Genomic DNA, 25718 nt, shown 5'->3' with positions numbered 1-25718 from the left:
TCCGCCTGGTCCGCCGCGCCGTCCGCCTGGTCCGCCGCGCCGTCCGCGCCGCCAGGACACAGCCCGCGCCGTCCGCATCGCCGCGCCGTCCGCGCTCGAGGCGCCTTGACCGCTGCGCCGTCCACGCTCCATCCGCCCGGACCGCCGCGCCGCCAGGACACAGCCCGCGCCGACCGGGTCGCCGCGTCCACGCGCCGCCAGGACACAGCCCACGCCGGACCTCCACGCTGCAGGTGCTTTGCCCTGACATTCTTACTGCTTGCTGTCACAATTTTTGGGTTTTTGGTTTGATTCTATGCTTCTAAATTCCGCTGGTGTTTCTGCTGCTGTCAGTTCTAGGCATTGTTCTGTAAATTATGGAGAATCGATCTGTTCTTTACTTGGACCCAGTGGCGATTCTACTCAACAGGCTTCATCAGGCTCTAGCCTACCCTCAAAATTTGCCACACAAAAAAAAACACCACCAATGATTATTAGCACAATAGTAGTTAGGTGCAGCGCATAAAATAGCTTCTGACACCAAAAAATCAGTATCCTTGAAGTCGAGCCTGCCCTGCAATTATGTTCTAGATTTGCCACTGCTTGGACCATGATTTTGCTTTAGTTGCTTATTTTTGTAGTAGTAGTAGTAGTATACTTCTTTGTGACAATCAAGAATCTACTAACCGTATTGCCAGTATTATATGTATATACTCCATATGGTAGTATATACTCTGATAATTGTTGTATATACCTTATTTGTAAAATAGTATGTATATACTTCTTGCTAACTACTCTGTATTATCATAGTGGGTTAAATAATTTTTGGTCTTCTAACTCTCTAGGATTATTAGCATCTTTGTGGGCCTTTTCAGTTCAAAATAACCTATTGATTTGATCAATAGAACAGATCTCGCTTTTAAAATAGTGGTAGTTTCTCTAAAGTTCTACTTATTTAATTCATTATTTTGGTATCCACATCCAATAGCCTTACTGTTAATTCAAGCTCACAATTCAAAACATCAGTTTTGGTTTAGCACCTTTTGTTAGGTGCTCTTTTGGTGCAGGAATAATCATCTAAGGTGACACCGATTTGTGACGACCAAAGATGAGATTTCTTGTGCTTACATGAAAACAACCTATTCTGAAGTTGGATTGCTTACATGACATTAGTAATAAATAAGTCTTTGTGGTTTAACCAAGTCAACCAAGATAGCATATCAGACCAATGCTTATAATATTCAAAACTATTGCTGAAGGTCAACTGGATAGTAAAACCTGTTATGAGGGGGGCAAATAAATCAAGGATCATCTGTTCTACATAAAACAAATGGTCTCAAACCAGATTGGTAGGGTCAAGGAGTTGAACATTGAACTCACTAAAACCACTGTCATGTATGTGCTTATACATATATGTTCCCTCCCAATTTATTCTCTGATTTGTCTGTCCATACCATTTGATTTTTATTCTTTTCCATTGTCTTATGGTTTAGGAAGCATTGAGCAGTTGCATTGCAAATACAAGGAACATCATCAGTCCAACAGAGAGGTAGCAACAAGAGGTTGAGGTTATCACTCGAGGCAAGAAATCCTATCGTATCCTTCCAAACTCAGAGAGGAGCATTCCTTACTTTTAATAGATCAAATAATTTGATGATGCTTTGGTTTCTTACTATTATCTGTTGAAATGCATGGTATCTGTTGAAGTGCGTGGTAAGGATGACAAGCCTACCAAATGTTTATTCCAAATCTAAAATGATAGCTCCCTGTTATGTATGCATAATCAGGAGCGATAAGCCCTGCATTTGGCCTTAATAGGATGAAATAAATAACTTATCATTGTTATGCAGATTAGCTAGGTTCAGCTATGTGCTTATGACATATCATCAATCTGTCCCCATTGATTATGCATGTATTTTTCTCTTGTATTAGCCTGATGTAGAAAATAACTGAATTTTTTTTATGTTCTTGCATCGCAAGACCAGCTTGGGTGAGACTGCTATTGCCAAATAGATTGTTCTGATTAAACCACAATTTTTGTGGAACCGGTCTCTTTTAGCTCACACATTATCTGAGATTTAGTGTTACTATTTTCTCTGATGCCAAATTGATTTTGTTGATTATAAATTATATAGATATAGTTCCTTCTTCTTGTTGTCTTTCTGTAGCATCACTGACTGTACGTGCATCTTAACATCTCGAGTCAACGGTGATACTGTTTTCAGTGTCTAATTTTTTCTGTAATGCAACTTCACGTGGATGTAACAGAATGTGCAAAGTTGTTCCTTCAACGCAAAGCTGCAATGTGATTTGAAAGTACCAGGTTTAGATAGTGGAGGATCCTGAATTGATGCATATATTTCCTCCAAAGGTAACTAGGCTCCAAAGTGCAGAATGAGGAGAGGTATGCTTACTGTTGTCTGTGTTAGTCTATCTACTCAATCACCTTCATATGAACAGGTGCATCGGAATTGTTTATCTCATTGCATTGGAATTGTTTCTTTGGTGCAGGGTTTCTGCTGTTATTGTTAAATCTTAATGAAACATCTGTTCCTGGTTCAGAGGTTTATAAGTTCCCTTTCTCAAATATCAAGGTGATGTATTTGCAAACCTCAATGCAAAATGGTTAGTCAGTCTCAAACAGCTGCAGCTCTACTTTCCAGGTATGCTATTGATGCCACGTCCAGATTACTCTTATCTTCTCCTTTTCTTTTGTTGGGAGTATAATTTACTTCCTATTTTCTGCCTGTTTCTCTAAGTACCCCCACTAAATATTTGTATTTAGTTAGGATGGTAAAGAGGTAAAAACGAAGATATCCACTCAAGGATCAAGCAAATGCAGTTCTAATGCCACGGGATTTTAACTGTCCATGAAATATTTCTCCTCTTAAAAGTTCAATTTGAAAAACTAATATATAAAAGCACAGAAATATTAGACATAGCGATGCTGATCTATTACATTTAGGTGGGCGTATCATGCACCATACACAGTTTTTTCCAACTAGGTTAGAAATTGGCATTTCTGTCATGCGAACTTCAGAGAATGATTTATCTGATTATCCGTTGATGTTCTTGTAAAATTGTATCCTTTTGAATATTTCCAGCCCATGGGAACGTGGTAAATGATAAAGCCAAAAAAATAGCCTCGATGAAAATAACTGACAATAGTTCTGAAATTTTTCTGCAGTGTCTTTCTAAACTTACAACACTGAACTTGGTATGTCTAGATAATATGCTCAGTTTGCAGAATGGCAGATTTCAGACTTTTGGTTAGGATGCCACATGAGATTATATGTAGAGACACCGGCTTATTATACAGATTTCTTTTATTATTTGTTGATGTTTACATACTGTAAATGTAGGTCATGGGCATCCCAAAGAAACTTGTTCCGACCATTGGCATTTTCATGGACCACCGCCAGAAGAACATGTAACTCGAGGTTATGCAATCTAATGTCCACAGGCTCGAGATACAAGGCCAACTTGGCAAGCTTTATTTTCCTAAGGTGTGCTTGCAACTATGGGATATGTTTCTTTTTCTCCGTGTTTACACCTCTGTTGCTTCAAGGATGGTGATTTGATCCTAACACCGCCTTGCTGCAGCCATCCAGAGGTCCAGGGCGACCACATGCCCATCACTCACGGTGGCGGCGAGAAGCACATGCATACGGCAAGCTCCGTGTTGAGATGATGAACCAACACCTGTTGGGAGCCCAGATGAAGAAGGCTGCAGACGTGGAGAAAGCGGATAAGTGATGAGATGTTTATGGCAGCTAATGGATGATGTTATCTTAGTTTCTGAATTTTTGTTTTGGTTGACTCGGAAACCTTGTTTGATGTTTGAAGATCCCTTTTTGCCCACTCATCAAATCATCTCTTCATTTCTGTATAAATGGTCAAACAATGCATAGATTGCTTTTTAGAACTATAAATATTTGATACAGTATTAGTCTAGACATGCGTTGCACGTGCAAGCTTACTAGTAATAGTCAAAGTACCGCACATGTTCTAGCAATCCTCACATGGCTACCAACAAGTTAATTTGGCCTGCTCAAATTAAACTACCACTAGTATTACTACGATAATACAGTATACTTCCTAGGACGTCTCCCAAGTCCTGACTAAGCAATCTGCTAGCTCCATGCACGTCCATGTCATAAAAGGACACACTACTAATCTCCAAGCTCCCGTTGATCCATATCATCGGTTGACCACGAATGTGTAGAGGAGGATGGGCAGCTCGATGACTATAAAGCAGATCACACACTGCACCACGAAAAACAACAATGCATAGATGCGCACGTACCATGACGGCTCCGAAGAGGCGGGCGTCGTTCTCGCAGTTGTCCGGCGTGGGCTCGAGGACCGGCGCCCAAACCGTGGTCGTGGACGCCTGGCTAGGAGACGGGTACGTGTACGGGACAGCGAACCCCGGATACGCCGCCGGCTGCTGGCTGTCTTGATGGTGGTGGTGGCGGCCGTGGTGATGATGATGGTGGCCACCGCCGGCGTGTTGTTGATGATGATGTTGGTGGTGGCCGTGTGTCATGGCCGGAGACACTGCCGGCATCGAGATCGAGGCATGATGGTGGTGGCTGTGCATCATCGCCGAAGAAGAATCCGGCATGGAGATGTGATGGTGGCCGTGCGTCATCTAGTCGGCGCTGGAGAAATAGATGCTCGCCGGCCGTGGGTCGATGGAAAGTGCGTGCGTACCGTGGATTGGCTCTAGCTCGCTCGCTCGTACAGTACGTACTTCCCTTTGGCGTTGGGATATTTATCCATGGCGAATACGTACGAGTCGGTGTCGGAGTCGGTATGGACGATCGATCTGAATTCGAAGACGCTTCTGTTCTCTGGCAAGAAGAGTCGTACTAGTCTCTTTAATTTGCAGGAATTCTAAAACACAAAAATAGAAAAAACACAGTAATAGAATAGGTAAATGATTCTGGCCGGCTGACCAGATGGAAACTGCGCCGCTCGCACCCACGGACAACACATGTCCTGTGGGGCCGTGCACACAATGCCCCTCTCCGTTAGAGCAACTCCAACGCGTCGATCCATTTCGTTCTCGCGTGTCCGTTTGGATTAAAGCGGACATAAATGTCAGTCCAACGTGCCAGAGTCGCCGCGGCAACGAGGAGACCAATCCAAACACTAGTAGAAAACAGAGCTTTATTACCGGTTTGTAAGGGTCTTTAGTGCCGGTTCTGCAACCGGCACTAAAGGGTGGAGACTAAAGCCCCCTCCCCCTTTAGTACCGCTTCGGCACGAACCGCCACTAAAGGCCCACCACGTGGCGTGAGCTCGCGGCGTGCTATGGGGGACTTTAGTACCGGTTTGTCCGGTACTAAAGATTTTTTTTTTTGGAAATTTTGGAAAAGATTGTTTTTTCTTTGATTTTCAATTTTCTGAATTATTTGATGATTTAGTCTTTAATCACCCCTCTTAACTGCTCAAGTATGGATCACTGAATCCAAATCGTCTAACTACCCGGCCGGTCACCCATCCTCTCACTACTCCAGCCTGAGCACGCTTAACTTCGAAGTTCGATTCCCCCTACTTTCCAAGTCTGCATTTGTTTTTTTCCTGACAAATGTAAGCGGTCAATCCTATTAATCCTCAGGAGTTTAGCTTGAGCATCAGGTCAGACGTTTCGCCGTTTGAGTTTGAAACTATTATTCTATAAAACAGTAATTATTTTAGTAACACTAATATTTCTAGAATAAGTAGTTCGACCAAAGTTTGACCAGATTTGACCAAAATTCAAAAAACTAAAATAATTATTTAGTAACACTAATATTCTTGAATAATTATTTAGTAACATTAATATTTCTTGAATAAGTAGTTTGACCACAGTTTGACCAAAATTCAAAAAAAACTGAAATTTGAGCATATCTTTTTTCCTTTTACAATTTGAGGATTCTAAAAATTTGCAAACAGGCCGTAGGCTTTCAAAATCGGATGCGGATTTTCGTGTTGAACATTTTGATATATTATACGTTTTTTTCGACATCGTATGCAAAAGATATAGTCGTTTTACTTGTTTATCACACTTTTTTGCAAAACATGTTCAAATTTAAGTTTTTAAATTTTCCTAACTTTTTTTTTCAAAATTGAAATGGCGATACACGGGACCGGGGGGGGGGGGGTAGAGTTTGGAAATTGCCCTATAGTGCGGGTTGTGTCTCTAACCGGGACTATAGGTTAAGACTCTTTAGTGCCGGTTGGTGACACAAACTGATACTATAGGTTAGACCTTTAGTACCGGTTTGTATCACAAACCGGGACTAAAGGGGCTCGTGGGGCCCGGGCCTGACGCTAGCCTGCCACCACCCCTTTAGTATCGGTTCGTGGCACGAACCGATACTAAAGGTTCAACACGAACCGGCACTAATGCATAGCCGTTCGAACCGGCACTAATGGTCACATTAGTGCCGGCTCAAATGCAAACCGGGACTAATGAGCTGAACATTTGACCCTTTTTCTACTAGTGAAAGGAAGGGGCTTGAACTTGATGCGGAGAAGCAAGGCAAGATGCTGGAGATGGAGATGGAGGCAGAGAAGCTATCAAAGATGCTCGAGATCGGTGCCGCCAATGCCAAGACCTAGGCAAAAGAAGTGGCGCTCGCTAGCATGATGACGGGGGTAGAGATCATGAAGGTGGACTTGAGCACGGTGACCATGATGAGTAGGTTGTTGGTGATGTCGATGCCTTCGATTTCCCCCTCCCGAAGAGAATGAGAGCACCAGGACTTGAACCCGGTGGGCTAGGGATACTACTGTCCACCGGACCATCTAACCACAGGTTGGTGCTTACTCCCTCCGTCTGGTGAAGATTGTACATCTAGCTTTAAAATTTATCCACAAAAGAGTATACTTCTATCTTTCCAATACATTTTAAAGTGGGAAAAATACTTCTCTCTCATCACACGGTAATCAAGACCAATAGCAATCTACATATGGTCTTATTAATTTCTACATGCGCTTAGCTCATTGAGGGTTGGGTAATTAAAGAGGAGCGAGATGGTGGCTTTCACCTTTGCAATGTATTTTTTACTTAACTCCATAATCTATTATATCTATTAAAACAGAAGTAAAACAAGCAACCTCGTTTAACCACATAAGCTTAAATTATTTTATGTTCATCTAAATTATAATGGCTGGGATTTAACATCTAAAAGTTACGCACAATATTTTCATGTGCAGCTATAACTAGATCATGTCACGTATACAACCTTTTAAAAGAAAAAACTCACGTACGCAACCGTAGCAATTGAGTCCAAAAAAAAAAACATAGCAATCGGATTGTACATGCATTAGGACTCCTATTTCCATTAGGACACATACAGAAAGGAAATAGTCAAACGGTGTGGATTCGTTAAGATATAGCACGTCTACATGCAAACTCCAGGAGCCACACGTATGCATGGATGTATCACATGGACAAGTACGGACTAAGCAATAAAAAAAGCAGGCAATAACCGGCCAGTAAATACAAGGATATCTCCCGCAGAATTTTTTAGAAAAAAAAGTGAAAATAGTACAGCCACCCGCCAAAGAAAAACAATGCCAAAAGAAAAAAACACAGTGCTATGCACTACATGTACGTCAAAGAAGAATGTCCTACAGGAGACATGCTATATATGAAGTTCAAAATATAAAATAAAATAAATATAAAATCAGTTTTAATTGTAATTTAGGTAGTCTTCAAAACTATAATTTGGTACATATAGTTTTTTTCCAGGGATTTAGATAGTTGAACGTGAAACAAGCAATCAGATTCCCGGTTGATTAAAATACAATCGGTCTATATCTTCTATTGAACGAGCGTCCACGTTCATCCACATAAACCAAAAAAATAATTAATCTATTGATGCTAATTATAGTGGTTGAGATGAAAATATGAAAAAAAAATGTATCCACAATATTAGTCGTGTACAAAAAAAAAGTCTGTCATTGACACTTACACATGAGCCTATCATTGACATGTACAAACCAAGTCCAGCATGGACGTCCAAAATAAGATCATGTAAAAATATATAGGCAGGGCTTTCATGGTAAGAACTTGCATGCAAGAAAACATGGATTGTTAGCCATAACAGTAACCACGTCAATATTGAATCAGATTATTCGTCCCGTAAAAAGGAAAAAAGGAAACAGATTGCGTGTTGCACCATCCATATAGCACAATCACGTAAATTAGTCTTGAGTATGCAGCATCTCTAAAAATAAGTCTTGAGTATCTAACACAAAGACTTATTAGAAATGGGATTACTGAGGGCTTCCGCATGCCACAACTCCTACAACGGCGATTATGCCGCAAGCATGGCAGCTGGCGGCCTTGCAACTTCACGTCTTGGTAGTGTCTTTCGCACCGGCATGATCTGCCTTATCACTTGCGATAGGTGAGATACTCAACATGTTATGAAAGCATCGCACCGGCATGATCTGCCTTATCACCTGCTGATAGGTGAGATACTCAACATGTTATGAAAGCATATGCATGCGACACAAGTCCATAATATATTTATGAGCCACCTTTTGCGCAAATGAAAAGACGAGAAGCAATACTATAGACGCGTAGGCACTGGACCTCACTGCTACCAAGTTTAATGTGTACGGTCCTGCTCCGCGGAAGCCAATGCGTGTATGGATGATCAAGCTCACATGTACGTGACTAATCATTCTCCTCTCTAAACAAAAATAATCAGGCTAAGACGGCTGATTAAACCATCAATATCACACTGTAGCCTAAAACAAGTAAAAGGTACACGCAATAACAGACTGAGTGAAGACATACATTCTATACACTGAGAAAAAAAGGATGAAAATTCTTCGACTGGTGGGCAAGGCTAATATAATTATTTGAGGAAAATAAAAAACCGTGCAAGAGGGTTATACACATGCCATGGTAAAAAAATGTATTAACTACATAGATAAGGTTATATTTAGCAGGCGAGGTTATCTTAGTACTTCTTAATATACACAAACAAAAGTTTATGTTGTTTTAGACATTAATTGGAAGCACGCACGGATATTATATTGCACAATGCCACTGAAATAGCGATCAGATAACTATACTAGACATTAGTGTTAGATATTTTGTTTTGCTGAGATGTTTCTTGAAAATTGTTGTTAAAAGACTGACACCACTCTATAGTTTGGCATGACATCAGCGGACCACAATATGGTTTAGATGATAAAACTAATTGACTTGAGTCCATTTATATTTCCTAATGATACATATACCGACAAGAATTGTTTTCTTTTGACAAATGAGTTTCCAAATTGCTTATTTTGACTATAATAATTTAACTGATTTGCAAATCTATCTTTTTCAAATTGCAAGTCTACTTTCCTATACAAACATCCTAATGCTAATTTAGATATGAGAATACACAGGAAATCCAGCCGCATAAATGTGCACCAACTAGAAGTTAGATGATATGACACCTTCAAAGCTTATTGCCACCTAATGTGGTGCTCGATCAGGAGTTGTTGCTATTAATGTAAGGGTCAACTTAGTATAAAGAAGGCCGAGATGAAGTTGTAGAATCTCAAGGGAACTCACTCCAATGATATTACAATGTGAGAGTGAGAAACGCAAGAGATAGACGAGCATTGATGAAATTAGATGGCTTGCCGGTTGGATGCGGCATAGATACCAGGTGCCTCGATGGAACTTCATGACAAACTTCATGACAGACATGTCGCACAACTATTACACGGCTACAAAACTATTAAATGATGATTATTTTGTATGTGGACTCCAAATTGGATACATTATTTGTGGAACAGTAATTTTAAAATGCCAAAAGTGGAATATAGTTTTGAGCCCCACATCACTAATATTATAAAAGGATGATACAAAGTTTCACTTCAAAGGTAGGATAAATTTATAATATCTATTGTAAGCATTAAAATAAGTGGACTTTCAAATAATGTCACAATACAAATCAACAATCTAGCCGCGCAGATGCGCGGGTGACCCTGCTAGTTTATCCTAAAATTTTGAGATGTACAGTCTTCACCGGATGGAGAGAGTAGATCCAAATATTTTATCTCTGAACATAGAACTGATCCTCTTCCAGTAAGGTCGTGTATCTGAATAATCTTGAGCAATAAAGGTCATCTTCTCGCTAACGTTTCCTTCTGGGTTTTCCAGTATTTTAAAATTTTACTTTTTACTAGTTTTTGGTAGGTTAATTGTCTAGTTTTCCGAGAAAACAAAGCTTGTCTATTTTTAATATTTATTTGTAAGATCAGAAAAAGTAAAAAAAATCAAACATGTTTTGAAAAACATGAATATTGTTTGAGAATATGTAAACATTTAAAAAAATCTCAATCAAAATTTTGAAATTTTGAAAACATCATTGTAAGATTAGGAAACATATTATAAAAAATAGAAACATATTTTACAAATCCAAATAGGTTTTTACTGTAAAAAGAAAGAAAAATCCAAAACTCAGTAAAGTAAAGAAGGGAAAATAATTAATCTAAAACAAGGCTGGAACCTTATAGATGGTTCCCGAAACCAGATCATGTAGTACATGTGCTATCTAAAATGGGCAGGCTCAAACAACATCGCTACACCTATGCATTTGTGCAACAATTTGACGCATAGAGGGTCAAATAGGAAACACCGAAACACACATGCAAACATATACGCTGCTAGCCCACTCGCAGGCATACATAGACCTAGGCAGTCGATCTTCCCAGCTTTATTATTTTGTAGAAAGGCCAAACTTTATTACTCAAAGTTTACAGAAATTGAAATGCAAACTGGGTTATGGGGCCTAGCCAAATATGGCGTTCCTGGCCTAAAGAGGGAGAGAATTTTACTAGTGAACTAGATCATCGTTGGCGCGCGTTGCTGCACCCGCCCATTTCTGCAGTATAATGTTAGGAAATTCGTCAAATATATGATGAAATGAAATATGGATGTTAAATACGAAATAAGTTGCTTGGATTTAAGGACACCAAGTCGAATATTTTTTATTAGCAAAACAGGGCACTGGTACTTGTGTTTAGCAATGTAATGTGTGTACTGCAGTTTAAGACCAGTCACTAAAATTTGATTCTAACCAATTAGGAGTTTTAGCTACAACATAAAAATACAACTCTTCCCGCCAAAAGAAAATACAGCTCTACAAACGATGTACAATAAGCCTTAAAAATCTCCCTATGAACTGAAATCATAAACACCCATCAACTTATTTGATCATCGGTTTCTTTTTTTTTTTAGCCTAGCTCATTGTTCTTTCCCATCATACGCCACACTTGGATCTTGATTTCACACCTTATTGGTAGTTTTATCCACTCATCATTTGGTAAACCTTGGTCCTTGTTGATGAACTGATTCGTTCTGTTTCAGAATAGATACTCCCTCCAATCCATATTAATCGTCGCAGCTTTAGTATAACTTTATAGTAATACAATCGCATGGAGTAGTAAATATTCTAAGAAGGGATGTTAAATTGGTGAAAATAAAATGTTTTATTTATTCTATAGCAGACAATTATATGTACTAAAGCTGTGAGAAATTGGTGAATATGGAATAGTGAATATGGTGAAAATAAATATATGGATGGAGTAGTGAATATGTTAAGAAGGGATGATAAATTGGTGATAATAAATATTTCTATCTATTCTATACCAGACATTTATATTAAGCAACAGACCATTGCAAACCATTATATTGTGTAACAAAAAATCAAGTTCTAAAGGTCGATTAGCATAAGTGCTTTTCATCAGACCAACCGGAGAAGTATACACGACAAAAAAAAAAAACAACTTCATGTTTTGAAATTTGAACAAATAGGTTGATTTTTTTCAGGTTTTGTACATTCACATCAAAGAACAAATGTATGTCATCAAAAGGGACCATCACATTACTACACTCCATGTGGAAAGGTCACCATTACCCGTTTTTAGAAGGTCTTCACTATTTAGGAGAAAACCTTGACTGCATAATATCAATTATATCAGTACGGGTCTTGTTTATTATCATGTATATACTTTGCATAATCTGTCCAACTAAATGTTGCATTCTGGTGACCTTTCGTAAGATTAGCACAAATAGTTATTGATAATGTTATTTCACAAAAATGAAGACACATAATTAAGTTTATAGTCTGAATATTGACCAATAAGAAGGTGAGACGACAAAAGATATTCATCTTACTTTATAACTTGAAACACCACAAAGGGAAACATTCGAGAAGTTTGTAAGCCACCTAAAAATGTGTGTTGATTGCACCCATAAAAAGAACTTCATGTCAGCATGTACATGTTTTACTTTAGCTTATTAGTGTACAAAGATTTTTCTAAATTGTAAAAACATAATCCACTATGCATCATCTGTTGCGGAAGGAGTATGTCGGCAGTCCAACAGCATTATGCTATTACTTGGTCATATATGTTATAAGTGAAGTGTGCACAACTTTATAGTCGAAGCTAGTCCTCTTGGAACCCACGTGACCAAACCAAAATGCAAGGTAGTAATACACTTGCCTTGAGCATTCGATATCAATTTGTATCATCAGCTAGCTGTATGGCCTAACTCGGAGCGAAGTTGAACTACACAATGACCAGGCGTATCACTTGTGCCTCCCACTCTCAGTTTTTAATCCAGTAGCATCTTGCATTTACACTAATTGAACTCATAAATTTCCATAAGTTATAATTTTGAGATTGATATATATTCTGGCTAACTACAGACTGATATTATGGCATCTACTTTTTTCTTGTGAAAAGTAGCAGTTTAGAGGAAAATAAGCATCACCATGAAATTCCTTGGATCCATAAAGTTATAAAGGCATACATCGAAAGAAGAGCCTCCTAGTCAGCTCCATCTAGATATAATGGTTCATGGTCTAGGACTTGTTGCTCGACTCAATAGCGCTCTTCTCCACAGCCGCTTTTAATTTTGTTGCTGGCCTCACATTGTACGCTGGCTGCGGTTTTTCCTTCTGGTTCATTTGTTCCCTACCCAGATATAAAGAACCTCAACTTGTATTGAACTGAAGAGCTAAACTGAAAGTGGTATGGGGAAAGGTGTAACCTGGAAGTTAGGAGAAGAATTTTCAGATGTGAAACAGTCACCTGTGTCCAATGTAAATTCCATATAAATTCTGAAACAACCAGAGAACAATGATAAGAAATTGGGCATTCATAATAATCTTTGTATCGATGATAGGACAACAACGAGAGATATAATTCTTCAAGCCTTGCAAACCGTTTAACTTGTGTTTCCTCTAGAATCTGAACCATAGGCAGCAACTGATCACCTTGTCATCCCAAGTTCCATCTATTATAGAATTGCAGTAGCTACAGGCAATCAGGAATGGCACGAGGATGCCTATGACATGGATAGATCAGCACAAGATGGAGGTCCGATAGATGAGTGCTCCTCCTTTCCTCCTACTATAGTTCACATGATGAACAGCTAACCCTTTGGAATCAGCATTAACCAAAAAGTATGTAGCCTTCATCGATGGCGCCTGTTGCCGCTCCCGTCTATTTATACAAAAAATGATAGAAAATTTCATAAATATTTGACCACACTAAACTTATTAAATTTGCATAATCATAACCATATGTTAGTCTGTACGCAAGAGATATCTCATATATATATTCGGTGAGAGCAAGGTTTGCAGATACAAATTGGTTTGGTATGACAACATACACAACAATGTATGTAGTAAATACAAGTAAGCAGTATTGTCAAGACAAATAACTAATATGCATCGCCAAAAATAAACATGTATTGAGATATAAGCTGTCTTTATGATTGTGTATAGAGAAATTGAATAGGTAAAAGATCGTAGACAAGCCCATCCTTCCGAGCCGACAGAGAAGGAAAACGTATACACATTAATCTTAGAAGCTTCATCCTTTTCTGTAACCATTGCACAATAAAAAGGAAATCGAGTCCTATAAGATCGCTAAACCTACTGAAATTTTATTTCTGTATTAATATCAGGTTTATCTGAATCAAAATTTGTGGAAGGTGAGATGGGATGGAAAAATGCATTCCATAACACATACTGTAGTTCTTCCTTGCAGGTGTACGTGAAGGCATGTCGCCATGTCGGCGCCGTTATAGGACGGAAGGGCGGCGGCCATCTTTGATGGCAGTTGCCCCCGGGAACCGACTCACCGCCGGGCGAGCTGTCGTCTCGGGGGCCGCCGCTCGTCATGAGAGACATCACACTTCTCCTCCTGGTCTTCACGTTCTCCTCCCTTCGCCCTTCAGAGAGAAGGCATGGCGGTGGCGCACGAGAGGAGAAGGATCGAGGGGAGCCATATGTGACTCGACTTCCCTTCTTCCTCCAGTTATCCTCTCATCTTGCTCTCACCTTCGGCCGGCATAGAACAGCGAGACAAGGAGGCAACATGGGGAGGCAGCAACATTGAGGCAGAGGATGAAAGGGGCGATCGAGGCAAAGGATGAAGGGATTCGCCGGCGGCGGCGCTGTCGCCTGTCGGTAGGGCTGTTTCGCCCAGTTCGATTGGATTGGACGAGGGGATAAGGGAATGGAACAAGGTGAGAATGGGCTGGAAAACTAACAAGGAGAGGGCTGGGCGAGGTTGAGAGAATGGGCTTTGGGAGGTGGAGGGCCCAATTAACCACAAACGACGGTTTCGGCTTCCAGAATAGCAGCCCTCTAGGACAGCTGGCGCAATTCGCGATTAGAAGTTGATCCAACAGCCAGAAACGCCCAGATCGTGAGAATGGACGGCCTAAAATGCAAATCGCTGTGAGAGCTCGGTTTAGGTGCGGTTATACTGTCCTTGATGTGCTTCATAATTTGATGCTCTACCCTCAAATCAGAACATGCAATTGAACATACATAGGCCTAGGCAGTCGGCCTTCCCAGCTGGAAGCTTCTATTTGGCACACAGCGTGCTGGTTGACCGCAAACACGCGTTCAAAAAATGTTCAGGAAATTGAAAAACTGTTGTTGAATTCAAAAAATGTTTCTGATTTTGAAAAAACGTTCGCAAAATCACAAAATGTCGGCGGATCCAAAAATTGTTTCTATATTTTAAAACTGTTTGCAAATCAAAAAAATGTTCGTGGGAAGAATAATCGTGTATTGAAAAATCATCTGTGAATTTAAAAATCGGGATTTTAAAAATGTTCATTAATTTTGAAAAAGGTTTGTAAGTTTGAAAAATGTTCGCAACTTTCGAAAACAATGTTCGGGAGTTTGTAAAAAATTGGGAGGGGCAGAAGATTAGCCCCAGCAAGGCAAAACATGCATGTTGTTGTGTAGTGTGGTCCAAATTTAAACTACCAAGAAACCCGCAGAAAATTTAGGGCAACTTACATATAGCTGGTTTTGCATGGTTTTCTAAGTCAAAGTCAAGATAAAATTTTCTAAGTCTTGCGAAACAATCTTTGTCAAATTTTACTTTGACGTGGCTTTGTGGAAAACTAGTGCGTTTTCTGCAAATAGTCACTCCTCATTTACTTTTTGCATGGTTTTCTCTCTTGTTTTCATTTTAATTTTTTTGAAGTTTATATTAAAGAAAATATATATTTTAACTACGTGTACATTTATTTCATACCCACATTTTTTTGCTCTGTAATACGTAAGTGACTCTTTTGAGTTGTGTAAACATACTTTTTCAGTATTACCAAGTGCAACTTTGTGTAGTGCTAAACCTAATTTTGTTTCCCCTCCCAGACCACCATAACAATATCCCTTGTATGCCGTATGAGTCCTAAAGTGTCTTTTAATTTAATCTTTACTTGCATGCATGGTTTTCTAAATCGAAGTCAACAGTAGAGATTTTTCCAAGTCTCCTTAAACAACGACTTTGAACATTGACGCCACTCTTCGTGGTAAACTGAAGAGTTATTTTTGTGGAAATATTGACTCTTCATTTGTTATACTTTTCTTAATTACCCCGGCTACTTATACAGTTGTACTGTGGAAGCTAGCTTCAGGCAAGGCAGGCAGCCATGGCGCAGCAACAAGATGAAGACGTCATCATGTACTACCGCAATTGCCTCCTCCTGGCTGCCTCACTGCTACTCCCTCTCCTCCTCCTCAAGAGGCTCAGGCGGCCGCGCGGGGAGAACCTTCCTCCGGGGCCATGGCGGCTGCCTCCTGGTCGGCAGGCTGCCGCACCGCTTCATGCGCGACCTCGCCCGCCGGTACGACGCCCCGCTCATACTGCTCCGCCTGGGGGAGCTCGACGTCGTCGTGGCCTCCTCCGCTGACGCGGCGAGGGAGATCCTCAAGACCCAGGACGCGGTCTTCGCCACCCGCATGCAGACGCCCACCATCCGCGCGCTCACGGTGGACGGCGCCGGCATCGCCCTGGCGCCGCACGGAGAGCACTGGCGGCACGCCCGCAAGCTCGGCGTCACCGAGCTCCTCGGCGCGCGGCCGGTCCAGTCCCTCCGCGGATCCCGCGAGGCCGGCGTTGCCGCCCTCGTCGCCTCCATCGCCTCGGCGTCGGGGCCTGTGAACGTCAGCTCCCTCCTCTCCACCTACATCATCGACGTGGCGGTGCGCGCCCTGGTGGGCGACCGAATCGGGGACGACCTCCGCGCCCTGGTGGGCGACCGAATCGGGGACGACCTCCGCGGCGAATTCCTGGAGCGCCTCGGCGAGGGCGTCAGGCTGGCCACCGGGTTCGGCCTCGCCGACCTGTTCCCGTCGTCGCGCCTCGTGCGTGCCTTCAGTGGCTCGCTAGGCCGGCTGGAGGCGCTAGGCCGCGAGACGAGCCGGGTCATGGACCGAATCATCGACAAGCACCAGCACGCCGGCGGCGAGGAAAAAGACTTCGTCGACGTGATGCTCAGGATCCAGAAGAATGACGGCAGCCTCCATGCTGGAACCATGCGTGCCATGATTACCGTACGTGAAATAACCTCCACCATGCATTACATCCATCGGAAACAAAACGTGTACGTCATACGTGTTTGACGGACAAGGTTGACAGTTGACTTCTTTGCATGTATTTGCTCTATGTAGGACCTGTTCGGGGCAGCGAGTGACACCTCGGCGACGACGCTCGAATGGGCGATGGCCGAGCTCATGGGGAGCCCGGCGGCGCTTCGGAGGGCGCAGTCGGAGGTGCGTGCCGCCCTCGCCGGGGAGACCCGCGTCCGAGAGGAGGCCCTGCCGGAGCTGCACTACCTGCGTCTCGTGCTCAAGGAGACGCTCCGGCTGCACCCGGCGGCGCCGCTGCTGCTCCCGCGGGAGTGCCCGGAGTCCCGACATGTCCTCGGCTACACCGTGCCCAAGGGCGCCATGGTGCTCGTCAACGCGTGGGCCATCGGCCGGGACGCGGCGACCTGGGGCGCCGACGCCGAGGAGTTTAGGCCGGAGAGGTTCGAAGAGGAGGCGGCGCTGGACTTCAAGGGAACCAACTTCAAGTTCGTGCCGTTCGGCGCCGGCCGGAGGATGTGCCCTGGGATCGCCTTTGGCCTTGCGGTCGTGGAGCTCGCACTGGCCAGCTTCCTCTTCCATTTCGACTGGGAGCTCCCCGCCGGTGGGCTGGATATGGAGGAGCAGCTCGGGGTCACGGCCAGGAGGAAGGTCAACCTCTGGCTGCATGCCACAATCCGCGTGCCTGCTCCTGTGCCTGCACTATAGACACTCAGCAGGCTTATTCGTCTGTGGTTATTACAGAATTGTAGTGCTTCGGCCGTGAAAATTAGTCACCAAGGAAATAAGTTGGTTATATTCCACAATTGTGTGCCTGCACCTGGTCCATAGATATTCCATCGTGTACTTGTCATTTTATTTTTTCCATGTGCATTTACCACCGAGAAAATCAAGCAGACTAGTCTGCCTGGGCAAGTGGTGAAGACAACAGATGATGACTTCGGCCTGGTTGTGCTTGTTGAGTAACGGATGGATGAGAATCCTTGGTTCAACCTTCCATGGTTACACCTGACCATGACTGTATTTATGCGTCATGTCCTTGTTCATGACATTGCTTGCTCTTCAGGGTGAAGCCCCAATAGCTGAGCATCAGCGGTTCGATTGAGCGATGATAGCCCATGCATGTCGTTTTCTTCCGGGAGGCGCTATTTAAGAAGAACCTTTTTCGTAGCACTTTAGTTACATGTAAGTCGTTTAAATTCAAATTTGGGTAAGTCAATTTTCTCACCGTTGATTCTTTTGTCAAGATTTATGCTTTTTTTCCTTTGTATTTCTTAAGTTGATTTTTGACTTGTCACTCTTTTAAGGTAAATCGATATTTTCCTTAGGCTGAATTCTTGACTTGCCCCTGCTTAGTGTAAGTTGATTTTTTTTTCTTAGTTTGAATTTTTTGACTTCCCCCTTGTTGTGGTAAGTCAATTTTTCTATTGGGCTTGAAGCCAGTTACACATAGTTTTTCTTTGTATGCTTTTTTTCTTTTGCTTTTCTATTTACTTTTTAGACATTTATTTCTACATGGGTATATTTTTGCATTTGGATGAGTGGACACGCAATTACTATACAGTATGTGTGTTGATTACACTAGAGTGTCAAAATTGCACTATTATATGCTTATTATTGGCGTATTTAAAAAGTTTAATTTCAGCGCGAAGTTGTATGTAAGTTTTTTTTATTTCATTTTGTTTGTTCTTAAAGGGTAATACCAACGCCGCTGATTCACTATTCCATATAAAAATGCTTTATTTAATTTTTTTGTTATTTATTTATTTTTATTTTTTCTTAAAGGGCAATGACAATGCACTAATTCATCCCTTAGAAATAATTATTATTTTGGTATTGTTTTAGTTCTTAATTCGTTTTCTTCCTTCATTAGGACTAATACCAATGCCACTAATTCATTAATCCTTACAAAACTTCACTATTTTTCCTCTTCTTTAATGTGCAACACCAATTCTACTAATTCATTAATCCTTACAAAAGTTTATTACTATGATTATGTTAGCTTTATATTTCATTTGGTAATATCAACACCACTAATTCATTCCTTCTTAGAAAGCTTCTTTATAAGAAATTCCACTCATATACGCTTATTCTTCCATATTATGAAAAGGCACAATTTCTATGTAAATTATGTGCAAATCTCTATCATTATGTGTTTTTTTCATTTTTTCCTTCTCAAAGGATAATACCAATGTAACTCCTTCTTCCTTCAATTTTTTTATTATTTTGATTTTTTAAGTTTTTATTTCATTTTCTTTCTTTATTATGGGTGATACAAATGCCACCAATTAATTCCTTCTTGGGAAATCTCTTTCTAAGAAATTGCACTATTATCCTCTTATTCTTGCACATTATGAAAAAGTGCAATGTCTGTGTAAATTATGTTATTATGTGTTTTCATTTTTTTTCATTTTCTTTCTTTTGGAAGGGTATAATACCAACACCGCTAATTCAGTCTTTCAGATAAACTTCATTATTTTGATTTTCCTTAGTTTCTATTTCTTTTTTCTTTAAAGGTCATGGTATTAGTACTTGTACCTTGCATGAATGACTCGTGGTTTGAGATGAGGGTATAAGACCAGACGAGGAAAGTCTCCATTGGCTCTCTCATAATGATGCCGATTCAGGAAGCTTGAGCTTGTACATGACTTCTCGAATGTGCAACATCTATGAAGATAGCTTTTTTTGCCTGCTTTGTCTCAACGGAAGCTTGAGCTTGTTGCGACAACCTTTACCAAGTCTGAATGATTGCCAACTACGTACTAGATTCATTGGTTCATTATATTCATCCTATCCCACAAGCACAAATCTTTAGCGCGGAATATAATCAAATGCCCATAAACTTTTTTGTGCCTGAAAATTCCACTATTGTATGCTTATTTTTACGTATTGTGCATGCATCGCGAGATATATAGCTGGATCATGGGCAGGAGTACCTACAAGTTTATTCAAAATTTTGGGCGCATTGGTCGAATTCACGTGTAGGGAGACCACGGAAAATTGATAGCGCTCAAGCTCGAGAAGGGGACGCCGTGGCGGATGAGTGCTCGCTAGGATCTCAGGATGAGGTGCATGGCAATTGGCAATGGCATCAGTGCAGGAAGAGAGGCACGGGTGGAGGAGTGGGAGACAGTCCGGGCAAATTTAACTGAAGGTCAAAAGAAAATTCAGGCTGGATCCCGCTCCCGCATGCATCCAGCGATCTGCTGCCGTACATATAATATACTCCCTCCATTCCACAATGTAGTGCTTCCTCTATCTACGTGCTTCAACTTTAACCGTAAATTTAACTACCAAGACCGATTGCGGCGGGAGCAAAAATTATATCAGTGAATTCGTATTCGAAAGAAGTTTTCAATTATATAATTTTTTTTTCCGCCGCAGTTGGTCTTGTTGGTTAAATTTACGGTCAAAGTTAAACCTCGAGAAGCGCGGGTGCACTATATTTTGGAATGGAGGGAGTACCGATTGATGCCTAGCAAATTATTACATGCATGCAGCACTGCCCCTGCGGCTGGACGATCTCGATCGATCACGAAAAGATGAGCACGAGGATCATCACCACCACCACCACGACGCACCTTCCGTATTGCTCTGCACCCCAAGAAAAAGCAGATTAAAGACTACAATTCTTCATACATACCTCCTCCAGTCAGTTCACCATGAAATTCGTGCGTACGTACTACCTAACCTGAGCACGATCATAATTTTGCACTAGTAACTAGCATGGCCTAGAACATAGGAGCATATCACGTGCGTGAGTGTGTGCGTACCTTACAACTCTGGTCGTCGGTCTCGGCCTCGGGCTTGATGAGCGGCGCCGCTGTTGACGCCGGTGGCCGCCTCTTGCTCTCCCTTGCCGATGATGTGGACGGCCATATCGGCTGTCTCGCCGACTCCAGATCGTTATACTGCGGGTCCGGCCACCATCTGCCGCCTGCGTCGTCGCCGCTCTCCGCCGGGCAGTGGTGGTGGTGGTGGCAATGGTCATGCGGGTCGCAGTGGTCGTCGACATGATCGTACGAATCGCAGCAGTCGTCGACATGATCGTACGAATCGCAGCAGTCGTCGTCCATCTTCTTGTTGATGTTACCGTCGCCGCCGCCGCCGCCAGAATAAACAGATGGAAGATGCGTGCGTGATTTATTTATATCTACCAAAACTGGTGTGTCAAGCACGTCGTTTGACTTGTAGAACCACGGCTTGGGCCTATTTCCCGGCTGCACTAGGCCCGAGAACTTTGGACGTGTCAGGAGGAATAGCGTCATGGCTATATATATCTGGACCGGCCCATCTTCCTTTTCTCTTTTTCTTCTTTCTTTTAGACCCTCCATCCGCTAGAAAGTGTGCCTCTGGCTGAAAATAAGTGTACGTCTGGCTCCAAATTACATTCACCCCCTCGGTCTACGCCTCGAGGTAACCGCAGACATCCACGACCCAACCCACTCGCTCTCTCCCCCAACGATCGAATGCAGTCGTTCTCTCCTCCAAATTTCATCATAGAAGGCAGCTTCATCTTCTTCTTGTACAAGTTGCTCAAGCAAGGCAACTTCATGTTCTTCCTCAGCTGGTGGTGCTATGTTCAGGTCCAGGGCCATGGATAGTGTGTGTGTGGTGTACTGTTTGCTTCATGTGAGCTGCCTTTTGTAGCTGGGTTAGATGCTTGGGCATCTTGAGACTCAAGCATAACACTGGCTGGGCTGTGACTCACGATGATAAAGCCGGGCTGATCTTCGACCACTTCTCCCGCACTCTAGGTCGGCCTCCTCCTCGTACGCTGGACTTTAATTGGGACGCCCTGAACCTCACCACCCACCCCTTGGAGGATCTAGGCCTGCCTTTCTCTGAGGATGAGATAAAGGAGGCTATTGATGACATGCCCGCGGACAAGGCTCTGGGCCCTGACGGTTTTACTATTGCCTTCTTTCGCTCTTGCTGGGATATAATCAAGGATGACCTTATGACCGTCATCAATGCCTTCTCCGAGCTGTCTGCGTCCAATTTCCACATCATCAACACAGCCAATGTCGTGCTTCTGCCTAAAAAGGACGGTGCAGAGTCCATATCGGATTTCAGGCCCATCAGTCTCATCCATGTGGTTCCGAAGATCATCGCCAAAGCTATGGCACGACGTCTCAGCCCGAAGATGAACGACATTGTTTCCCGCAGTCAGAGCGCTTTCATCAAGTCTAGAACTATCCACGACAATTTCTTGTACGTCAGGAACACCGCCCGCCGGTTACACCGCTGCAAAACTCCATCACTTCTGATCAAATTGGACATCGCCAAGGCCTTTGACACTGTTCGCTGGGATTACATGTTGGATCTTTTGCAACGCCTCGGCTTTCCTCAAAGATGGCGGGCCCTCCAGACGAGTCTCCTCATCACGGCCTCCTCTAGGGTCTTCCTCAACGGAATCCCTGGGAGGGACATCCTGCATGGACGCGGTTTTCGTCAGGGCGATCCCATCTCGCCCCTCCTGTTCGACATCGCCATCGACCCACTTCAGAGACTTCTAGAAAAGGCTACAGAATCCGGCCTGCTGTCTGCTATGCCTGGAGGTATTCAGGGCCCCAGGGTCTCCCTATATGCGGACGACGCTGCCATTTTTCTATCCCCCACGACACATGATGTGGAAGGCCTTGCTAGCATTCTACAGAGTTTTGGGGTAGTCTCTGGCCTCGTGACAAATGTGACCAAGAGCTCCATCGCCCCCATCCAATGCGCCAACATTAACTTGGAGGAGATTCTGGCGAACTTCCCGGCGACTACGACCCCCTTCCCCATTAAGTATCTGGGGCTGCCCCTCTCCCTCGGACGACTTAGGCGTGTGGACCTTCAAGCCTACATCGACAAAGCAGTGGCTCGTCTTAGCCCGTGGAAAGGAAAGTTCCTGAATCGTGCCGGGTGCACTGCTCTGGTTAAGGCCGTGCTCTCCTCCATGCCAATCTTCTTGCTGACGGCTTTAAAGGCTGACAAAGGCATCCTCAAGGCCTTTGCGAAGATCAGTCGCGGCATGCTCTGGGCCTGTAAGGAGGCGGTTAGTGGAGGGAAATGCAAAGTCAACTGGCAAAAGGTCTGCCGCCCCAAGGAGCTCGGTGGTTTGGGGGTTTTGGACCTGGAGAGGTTCTCCCGAGCCCTGAGGCTTCGCTGGTTATGGTATGAGTGGAAGGCTCCTGAGAAGCCATGGGTGGGCTCTGAAACCCCCAACGACGCCTCAGACCTTGACCTCTTCAATGCGGCTACTCGTGTCACCATCGGAAACGGTGCCAAGGCCTCCTTCTGGTCGTCTTCATGGCTCCATGGCGCCCCTCCAAAAGACCTGGCTCCCCTAATTTTCAAGGCTTCCAAGAGGAAGAATCGGACGGTCCAGGACGCTCTCGCTGATAACAACTGGATCTCGGACATTGCGGTGGATGCGTTCACTGCCGATCACATGGAACAATACATCCACCTCTGGGAGCTCTTGTCGGATATCCAGCTTCATCCTGACACTGAGGACTCCATTACCTAGTCCTTGACCCCTAATGGGTGCTACTCGGCAAGCTCCGCCTACAAGGTCCAGTTCCTTGCCTCTTTGCCCTGCCAGTTCGGGAACAACGTGTGGAAGACCTGGGCCCCTCCAAAGTGTCGTTTCTTCGCCTGGCTCGCTGTCCAGAACCGCTTATGGACCGCTGATCGCTTGGCGAAAACCGGATGGCCACACCAACCTACTTGCCAGCTCTGTCGTACCTCTCCTGAGACAGCACGACACATTCTCTTCGAGTGCCGCTTCTCCAGACGTATCTGGACGGCCGCGGCCTCTTGGTTGTCTTGTCCAGACCTCATCAGCAGCACCGGGGAGGGTAGGCCTAAAGTCGTGGACTATTGGCTGGCCGTTTCGAAGTCCACCACCTCCTCCCCTATAGGCTTGCGCTCAGCTATCACGCTCATCACTTGGGAGATCTGGAAAGAGAGGAACGATAGAGTTTTCAACAATAAGTCCTCCCTGCCTTCGGTTGTCATGCACAAGATTAGGGAAGAGGGGAAGGACTGGATCCTCGCCGGTGCTAAAAATCTGGCGGAACTTGTAGGCTGATCCTCTTCCCCCTGTGTCGGGGGTGGTGTTCGCCCCCTTCCTCTTTTTTTTGTTTTTTGTTTTTTTTGGCTCTTGCCATACCCCAGTTTGCTTCTCCTATATCAATATAAGGCAAAAGCTTTTTTGCCCGTTTCAAAAAAAAAAATGCTTGGGTTCCAATTCTTAAACATGACGCCTCTTCGAATTTCTCTGGCGGCAAGTACTAGTTTTACTAGTTTAACTGGCTGGAACAGTGAAAATGGAGCTAAACTCTTTGGCGCCAAGTACTTTCTCGTGTTTAGAATGCTTTTTTTTGCTTTGGTTTCCATTACCTGTACACTTGAATCGAAGCAACACCATAGAAGCCAGTAGCTTAAATGAGGGGTGGAAGGGGCTTACTGCAAAATTCTTTAATTTTTCTTGAAATACCCAGATGCACACTTTCTAGCACACCTCCACACACCCACCGACAATACTAGATGCACCACTGGGATGGGGGCTAGGCGAAAAGATCCTTATTCCATCTTTAGAGAGCTGCCTCTGTCTCGCCTTTCTGAGAAGGACACAAACCCTAAAAAACTCAAAGAAACGTGTAAAACGGAGCACTCCACCAACATGGGCCAGGATCTGCCGCGCCCCATGGCCCTAAGGGAACCGAAGACGAGGCGGGATGACGGCGGCGCATACTTTGATGTTCCTTCAAATTTGATTTATCTATTATTTTTGCTGCATGATTGCACAATCACTGCTCGGTAAAATACATCGCTGTTGCAAGAAGATCCTACTCCTATTTGTTTCATCACGAAAAAGGATTTCCCCCCGCTTTGTATTACAAAGCAATCATCGATACATCCAACGATAGGTGCTGAGGCCGCAGCACAAACAAGCCAAAAAAACAGAGAAAAAGAAAGAGAAACTAAGGCCAACAACGGCAGATCAATGAACGAAGACGACCGGCAACTGCTGCACCCTCCAGAGAAGTACCACCACGCTCCCAGCACTCCGAAGCGCCGCGTACCAAGCAACACCTTCAAAAAGGAAACGACGACGACGCCGCTGTTGCTCAGACTAGTCCTAGGGTTTCCTCCGGTACGCGGGGGGCAATGGGGGAAGGGTGTACCCAACGCCCTTCAGGAAGGTCCGGCAGCACCCACAGGCGTCGCCGCGTCGGGGCTGGACGAGCCGCCAGAGATTTCACCCAACCCAAACCCCCACTACCACCCCAGACGAATCATAGTGCGCTGCCCATCATGCCGCCCACCAACATGTGCCACCACGGTCACCGAATCAACTTCGCCGTCTCCCTGAGGTCACCGACACGAGACTTGAAGGGCGGGAGAAGAGCTAGAGGCATCGGGGGCATCCGCAACATCGCCGACATGAGGGGACAACCACCACCGCCGCCGCGGAGCCGACCGGACGCACGGACAAGGGGCCTGCCAGGCGCCGAGGCCCGGCCGGACGCAAAAGGATCCAGACAGCCCCTGCCGTCACGCCGCAGCTCGCCGGCCGACGAAGCCGCCACCGCCCGCAGACCATCGCCTCCTCGCCACCAACCAGGGAGCAGCGTCGCCGCGCACCGGGCCGCCGGCCCGCCCAAGCCCAGATGGAGCCCGAAAGGGCCCAGATCTGGGCCGCCCGGGCGTCGCCGACCACCAGCACCGCCACGCTGTCCCGCGACCAACGGCCGCGCCGCTGCACCGAGAACCCCGAGGCCCGCCACCGAGCCGCACCGCTGCTGGCCGAGATGCACCGCCGTCCTCAGGAGG

General features: G+C 44.1%; 1 long non-coding RNA gene and 1 pseudogene across 1 annotated transcript; both read left to right on the top strand.

Moving 5' to 3' along the window:
• The first annotated feature begins 95 nt into the window (after positions 1-95).
• On the top strand, positions 96-3842 carry LOC119334659. The gene is made up of 5 exons (XR_005161478.1): positions 96-233; positions 1473-2383; positions 2491-2642; positions 3342-3485; positions 3583-3842. It is a non-coding gene; the product is annotated as an uncharacterized LOC119334659 (long non-coding RNA).
• A 12128-nt stretch (positions 3843-15970) lies between these two features.
• LOC119332534 lies at positions 15971-17771 on the top strand (annotated as a pseudogene).
• The last annotated feature ends 7947 nt before the right edge of the window (positions 17772-25718 follow it).

Source organism: Triticum dicoccoides, chromosome 7A, assembly GCF_002162155.2.
Source record: "Triticum dicoccoides isolate Atlit2015 ecotype Zavitan chromosome 7A, WEW_v2.0, whole genome shotgun sequence".
NCBI lineage: Eukaryota > Viridiplantae > Streptophyta > Magnoliopsida > Poales > Poaceae > Triticum > Triticum dicoccoides.
The sequence above is the reverse complement of the archived record's forward strand: the minus strand, read 5'-3'. Positions and strand labels throughout refer to the sequence as shown.